The sequence below is a fragment of the Pelobates fuscus genome, chromosome 5, assembly GCF_036172605.1.
Source record: "Pelobates fuscus isolate aPelFus1 chromosome 5, aPelFus1.pri, whole genome shotgun sequence".
Classification (NCBI taxonomy): Eukaryota; Metazoa; Chordata; class Amphibia; order Anura; family Pelobatidae; genus Pelobates; species Pelobates fuscus.
In genome coordinates this window covers 332,194,756-332,200,965 of record NC_086321.1, presented here as the reverse complement: position 1 = coordinate 332,200,965, position 6,210 = coordinate 332,194,756, and positions in this window count along the sequence as shown.

Sequence of the window (6,210 nt, the reverse complement as noted above, 5' to 3'; positions counted from 1 at the left end):
TAAATCCACCCTGCCAGTGGAACGCCTGGCAAACGTTCCACGTCACACTGGGCAGGCCCCACGGTGTCACAGAACTACAACTCCCGTGTTACTTTACCACATATCACACTGGCGGAGCATCATGGGAGATGTAGTTATGAAAAATCTGTGGTTGTCCCTGACCACCCAACTCAATTAGACAGTGATTGTAGAGTGTATTAAAGCATGTACTGGAGTTGCCATTTGTCAATAAACATTTTTATATATATAGAGAGAGAGAGTGTGTATCTTGTTGCGTCTAGGAGACTGTGTAGGCAATAGATAAATAATAAATAAAAAATAATATATATATACACACACACACACACACCATCCCCCCTCCCCCTATGGAGCTGGCCATATAAAAATTGGGGTTTTCTGTCAACTTCATAAGGAGTGTCCTGGTTTTATACTCTACTCCCACCGCAAGGGTGTTTAACTCAGACTTTCTGTTATCTGCCTTTGATATTACTAATGGAACGCGTCAGGGTTGCCCGCTGTCCCCTTTGATTTTTTTTTTTTTATGTCTTTTTTTTTTATGTCCAACCCTTATTCGCCATATCAAAAAGTACTCCACCACAAAGGGGCTTTCTACACCTGCCGGGGAACAGATGTTAGCATTATTTGTGGACGACATTTTATTATTTTTAACTGACCCACACAACTCAATCCCAAACCTAACTAATCTATTACAGACTTACAGGTAAATCTCATATTATAAAAATAATGTATCAAAAATCCAGGCCTTACCCCTGACAGGGCACTGCATGACCCACGTCAGCAAGACACATCTGTACCCTAGAGACATTACTGAATAAGACCCCGCTCCGACACCACTTACACACTAAATTAAGCTGCTCACATAGACAGCCTTAACACGCCAGTACATTAAGTACTCTCTCTCACGGCTGGCCGACACGTGGGGAGTCTCGCAGTCCCACTCTCGGACCCAATCACCCACAGTATAGGACTGTGACCCCCAGGTGCTGCTACGCTGGTAGAGACTTTTTCACGCTTGACCTATTTGACTTCTTGAACAAAAACTAAAAAAAAAACAGTGCAGTATGGATAACCTTATATGTTAACTGAATGTATGCCTCATAACGTACATATGTATACATGCCTTTTGAAAATTGTCTACCTCATGCTGCATTGTCAAAAATAAAGAATTTTAAAAAAAATTAAAAATCCAGGCCTTATCAATAGGACTATCCTCAACGACCCAATCAATACTGCAGAACAAACGTAACTTCGACTGGCGAAAAATTTCACTTTCCTAAATTGGAATAAAACTCATCAAAACAACTCACCTACTGACATCAGAAAATCACTCTCCCCCTGTTCCACAAACTTGGCTCAATGCTGGACAAGGGGAGAGGTCTAGAAGTGTCATGGATAGGTTGTGTAAACACCATCAAAATGACGATCCTACCTCACATTCTATACCTTTTTAGAACTTTACCCATTTCGATTTCAAAAAACATCACAAAAAATCTACAAAAAACAATAAATGCTCATATCCGGAAGAGGAAACCCCCACAAATTGCTTATTGCCTACTGTGATTACCTAGACTCAAAGGTGATCTCGGCATCCCAGATGTGCGCAGCTACTATCAAGCAACAATACTATCCCAGGGCTTGCGCTTGTTACATACATCATCAGACCCATTGTGGTTACCGCTTGAGCAAGCATGTACGGGGTGGAAGTCCATACCTCACTTACTATGGTCCTGCACAACACCTGAAATTGCAACCTCACCATCCACTAGGATCCTCCCCTCCACCAAGTTTCTGCTATCCTCATGGAAAAGTTGGATTGGTACACTTATTCACCCTATGACATTACTCGCTCTAGCCCCCATCCAGGCACCGGTGACACTCCCTCCGAACCTCCCGGTAAATGTATGGGGCAAGAAAGGCATTTGCATAATAAATTACTTGTGCGACACCCAAGGCGTAAAAACATTTCCTGTATTAGCAGCCGAATTTAAACTACACCCTAGGGAAATATTTACCTATTTACGAATCAAAGACATAATTCAATCCAAACGCATAAAACAGGCCGATATGACAATGCTATAGTCAGTGGCCAGGTATTGCTTGAAACCTTTGAGCCATATGAGACCACTATCCTTATGCTATAACACTATTGCGGAACAGGGGGAAGGGGGAAATCTGAACTATATGTTGTCCCGGGAGAGAGATTTGGGCAGGGCCTTCTCCTTGGAGCAGTGGCAGGAGGCAATCCTCCATACCAACCAAGCCTCCAAAAGTTTATCGCATTGGGAGGCCTACACCAAGGTTCTGATGAGGTGGTACCTAGTCCCCCAGCGACTTTCTCGCATCTGTGAAATTGTTAGTCCGATGTGTTGGAGATGCGGAACAGAAACAGGTACGATAAAACACATATTCTGGGATTGCACTAAATTGCGACAATCCTGGGGCAGGTCAGCAAATTTATAAGGGAAGTATGCAAAACAAGCCTAGACCCGAACCCAGAAACCTATCTCTTGCATATGTCCCCTAAACTGGACAAAAACCCAGACAAGACTATCAAAATAAACCTTCTTACTGTAGCAAAAACAAGTGTGGCACTCCATTGCTCCACCAATGGACGAGGTTGTAAAAAAACTGGAAGTCACATATCAGTATGAAAAAACTATGAGTAAGGTAATAGGCAACCTAAGCAAACACAGGAAACTCTGGAATAGCTGGGTAGTAGAAAGAAAACGCCTTTTAGGTGGTAACTAAGGTAGAGGCGACTATAGTACAAATAAAAAATAAAACACACAGGTAATGTTGACCACCTATACTAATGAGCCGGTGCCATGTATATAGAGCTGATATGGGCAGGCCACATGTAAAAGGTGCCACACGCGCCGTGATATGGCTGGGAACTGACCCACCAAGGTACACGGAGGCACATGCATATCACGACTTTATAGATCCCGCTAGGATACCACGCTCACAACTATACCTTTCCATCTCTTCTTTTTGGTTTTTGTTGGTAATTCTGTTACTCTTTTCCCCTCTTTATCTCACCCTTTACGGATACTGACAAGACAAGCGCAAGGAACAGCAGTTGAATACACCAAATGTAGGGAAGGAATGTTCCTTCACACTGGTATAACTCACGCTGCAACTAGACCAGAGTACATGTTAATGCAAACGATTAATGAACAATGTCATTACGCAACATGTCAATGTGTATCACAAGTAACTCATTTATCATCGCTAATGCCAACCTGATATTTATGCTGTTCAAATCATATAATCCTCAATGTACGCGGTGTTTCTCTGTAATGTCTTGTATCCATGTTTAACCTTTAATAAAAACCATACATTGGGGGGGAAACGGTTTTAATGCAGTATAGAAGGATATCGCCAGGAGACTCCATATACTATAACCACTTCAATGAGATGAAGCAGTCACACTGCTTACAGTGTCCCTTTAAGTGTGTTATTCCTAAAATGCCCAAGATAATGTGAGATAAAAACAGCTAAAAGATCTATATATGCATCTGTGAGTGTTCTCAAATATCTTTTGACCGCAGGTCAGACTATCTCACCTTGAATGCAATACGAAGTAATGAAGATACTGATCTTTTTTCATCTCTTATTACAACATTGATGTTACGTTATCCATTTTGTTGCTATGATGTTAAAATAGCTTTGGTTTAATTTTAGACCTCATTAAAACCGATGACTTTCAAAGATCTTTATTTATGAGTGTCTTCTGTGTCTTTATAGTTTGTGTTAAAGGACCACTATAGTGCCAGGAAAACATGCTCGTGTTCCTGGCACTATAGTGCCCTGAGGGTGGCCCCACCCTCAGGGACCCCCTCCCGCCGGGCTCTGGGGAGAGGAAAGGGGTTAAAACTTACCTTTCTCCAGCGCCGGGCGGGGAGCTCTTCTCCTCCTCTCCTCCCATTCTGCTGAATGTGCACGCGCGGCAAGAGCTGCGCATGCATTCAGCCGGTCTCATAGGAAAGCATTATCAATGCTTTCCTATGAACGCTTGCGTGCTCTCACTGTGATTTTCACAGTGGGAATCACGCAAGCGCCTCTAGCGGCTGTCAGTGAGACAGCCACTAGAGGCTTTGAGGGCTGGATTAACCCATTTATAAACATAGCAGTTTCTCTGAAACTGCTATGTTTATAAACAAATGGGTTAACCCTAGCTGGACCTGGCACCCAGACCACTTCATTAAGCTGAAGTGGTCTGGGTGCCTAGAGTGGTCCTTTAATGAAATAATAATCGGATTTTGATATATACTGGTGCTTTCATTTAGGAGTCAAGTAAGGCCTTGTATAAAGCTAAATAGCCTATAGAATTGTTTGATAATTTGGATTGTAACTTATTCTGTTACATTCATTTTATCAAGAGATATAAGCAGTAGGCAATACTGGTGAATAATTATAATGAGAGATAATGAACCCCAGGGCATAACAAAATCCCAGTGCACTTCACTCACAGAGATGGGGAGAGCACAGTGGAAAGGTAATACGTAGAAAAGGAACCCTAGCTTTATTATATCTAGTATAGAAAAAATACTAAAAGTAACTAAAAACACAAGGTCCTAGGGACAACTAGAAGGAGGGTGGAACTACAGACGCAATCTCTGATAAGGAATAGCCACCTCATATAATCCAACCAGGGGGCATGTAGGGATGTATGAGCAATAGTCCAGGTATCATGAATACAACTTTAGTTTGAAAGAAGGTAAGGACTAAACTGAGAAAGTCATAGTAATGCAATCAGACAGAAAGCCCTCAATCTTTGTAAGAACCTCTCCAAACTAGGGTTCCTTTTCTACTTATTACCTTTCCACTGTGCTCTCCCCATTGCAGTCTCTGTGAGTGGAGTGCACTGGGATTTTGTTATTTCATATTGTGTTTTGAGGGTTACCCCCTCCTAGGGAGAACAGTTTAGGTGACCTTCGTCCAATTTTTGGAGGTGCGGTTCTGTGATGGGGGGAGGAGGGGGAGGCCCCCTTTCTTTTGGAGGTGGGGGTGGTGGGGGGGCTATCACTGAATCTAGTGTGTTTTTAATGTTCTTGAACACCAGGTCATCTCTCGGATAATTTAAATATTAATAACAATAATATTAAATGTTTACTCTAAAAATCAGGTACTTCCCAATAGGAATCCGTATTGAATAGGATCAGTACTGAAGATAAGAATAAATATTTCCGTGCGCTGGACCACCCCGATACTCCATTTAGAATATGTGGTCAGAATGCTCACCCCTCGCTAACGAGATGTGAAAACCGCAGACTGCAAGGGAACATGCGGCGCGTGCTGCCCCTGGGTGGCCGCCGGTTCGTATAGCCGAAGACCACCAAGGGGCAGCATTCGTATACCGAACCGGCCTGCGCACCCTGTCTTCGGTCCCCATGTTGGGAACCATCCTACCAGCTCCCCAACGGATCAGTGTTTCCCGTCCCCCCTTTCTAGCTAGGCTTGTAGCTTCCCAGGAGAACGCTCTCTACCGGCATGGGGGTATCCACAGGAGAGAGGGACGCGCGCCAGCAGGGAATCTCTGGGGCTGTGAGCCAGTCTCACGGCCGCAGAGTTTGCGCTGGCCGCATGGAATCCGTGCTGACCAATGGGAGAGGGAGCGCCCATTCAAACTGCATTCGCACCATGCTCCTGGTTGGTCAACACGAGTGAGCGCTGATTGGTCGCTGCAGGGTGCAGGCGACCAATCAGAGAAGGAGCACTCGTTCAAACTCGTTAGGGCCCTTTTATTCCTTTCCCTTTTCCCTTCCCTACTTTATCTCTTTACCCTTTCTTTACCCGTCTTCCTTTTTTATGTCTGATTTTCCATTAGATTGTGATAATCTTTGCATAAGCCCCAGTGTTTTAGTTTCTGGTATGCGTGGGAGGGTTCTTTAAACATCAGAGAGGAGTTATCATATTGAATGATCAGGAATACTGGGAAGCCCCACTTGTATGCTATATGATTCTCTCTCAGTATTTTCGTACATTCTTCAAAACTTCTTCTTCCTTGTCTTGTTACAAACGATATGTCAGGAAATAGTTTTAACTCCTCGTAGGATTCCAGTTTTACTAAGTCCTTCCTAGCCACTTGTATGATTAGGTTTTTATTATGTAATATGATGAGAAACGTAAGATCACCTCTCTGGGTAAATGGTCTGGAACATTTTTGTTCTTTGACAGACGATGGCA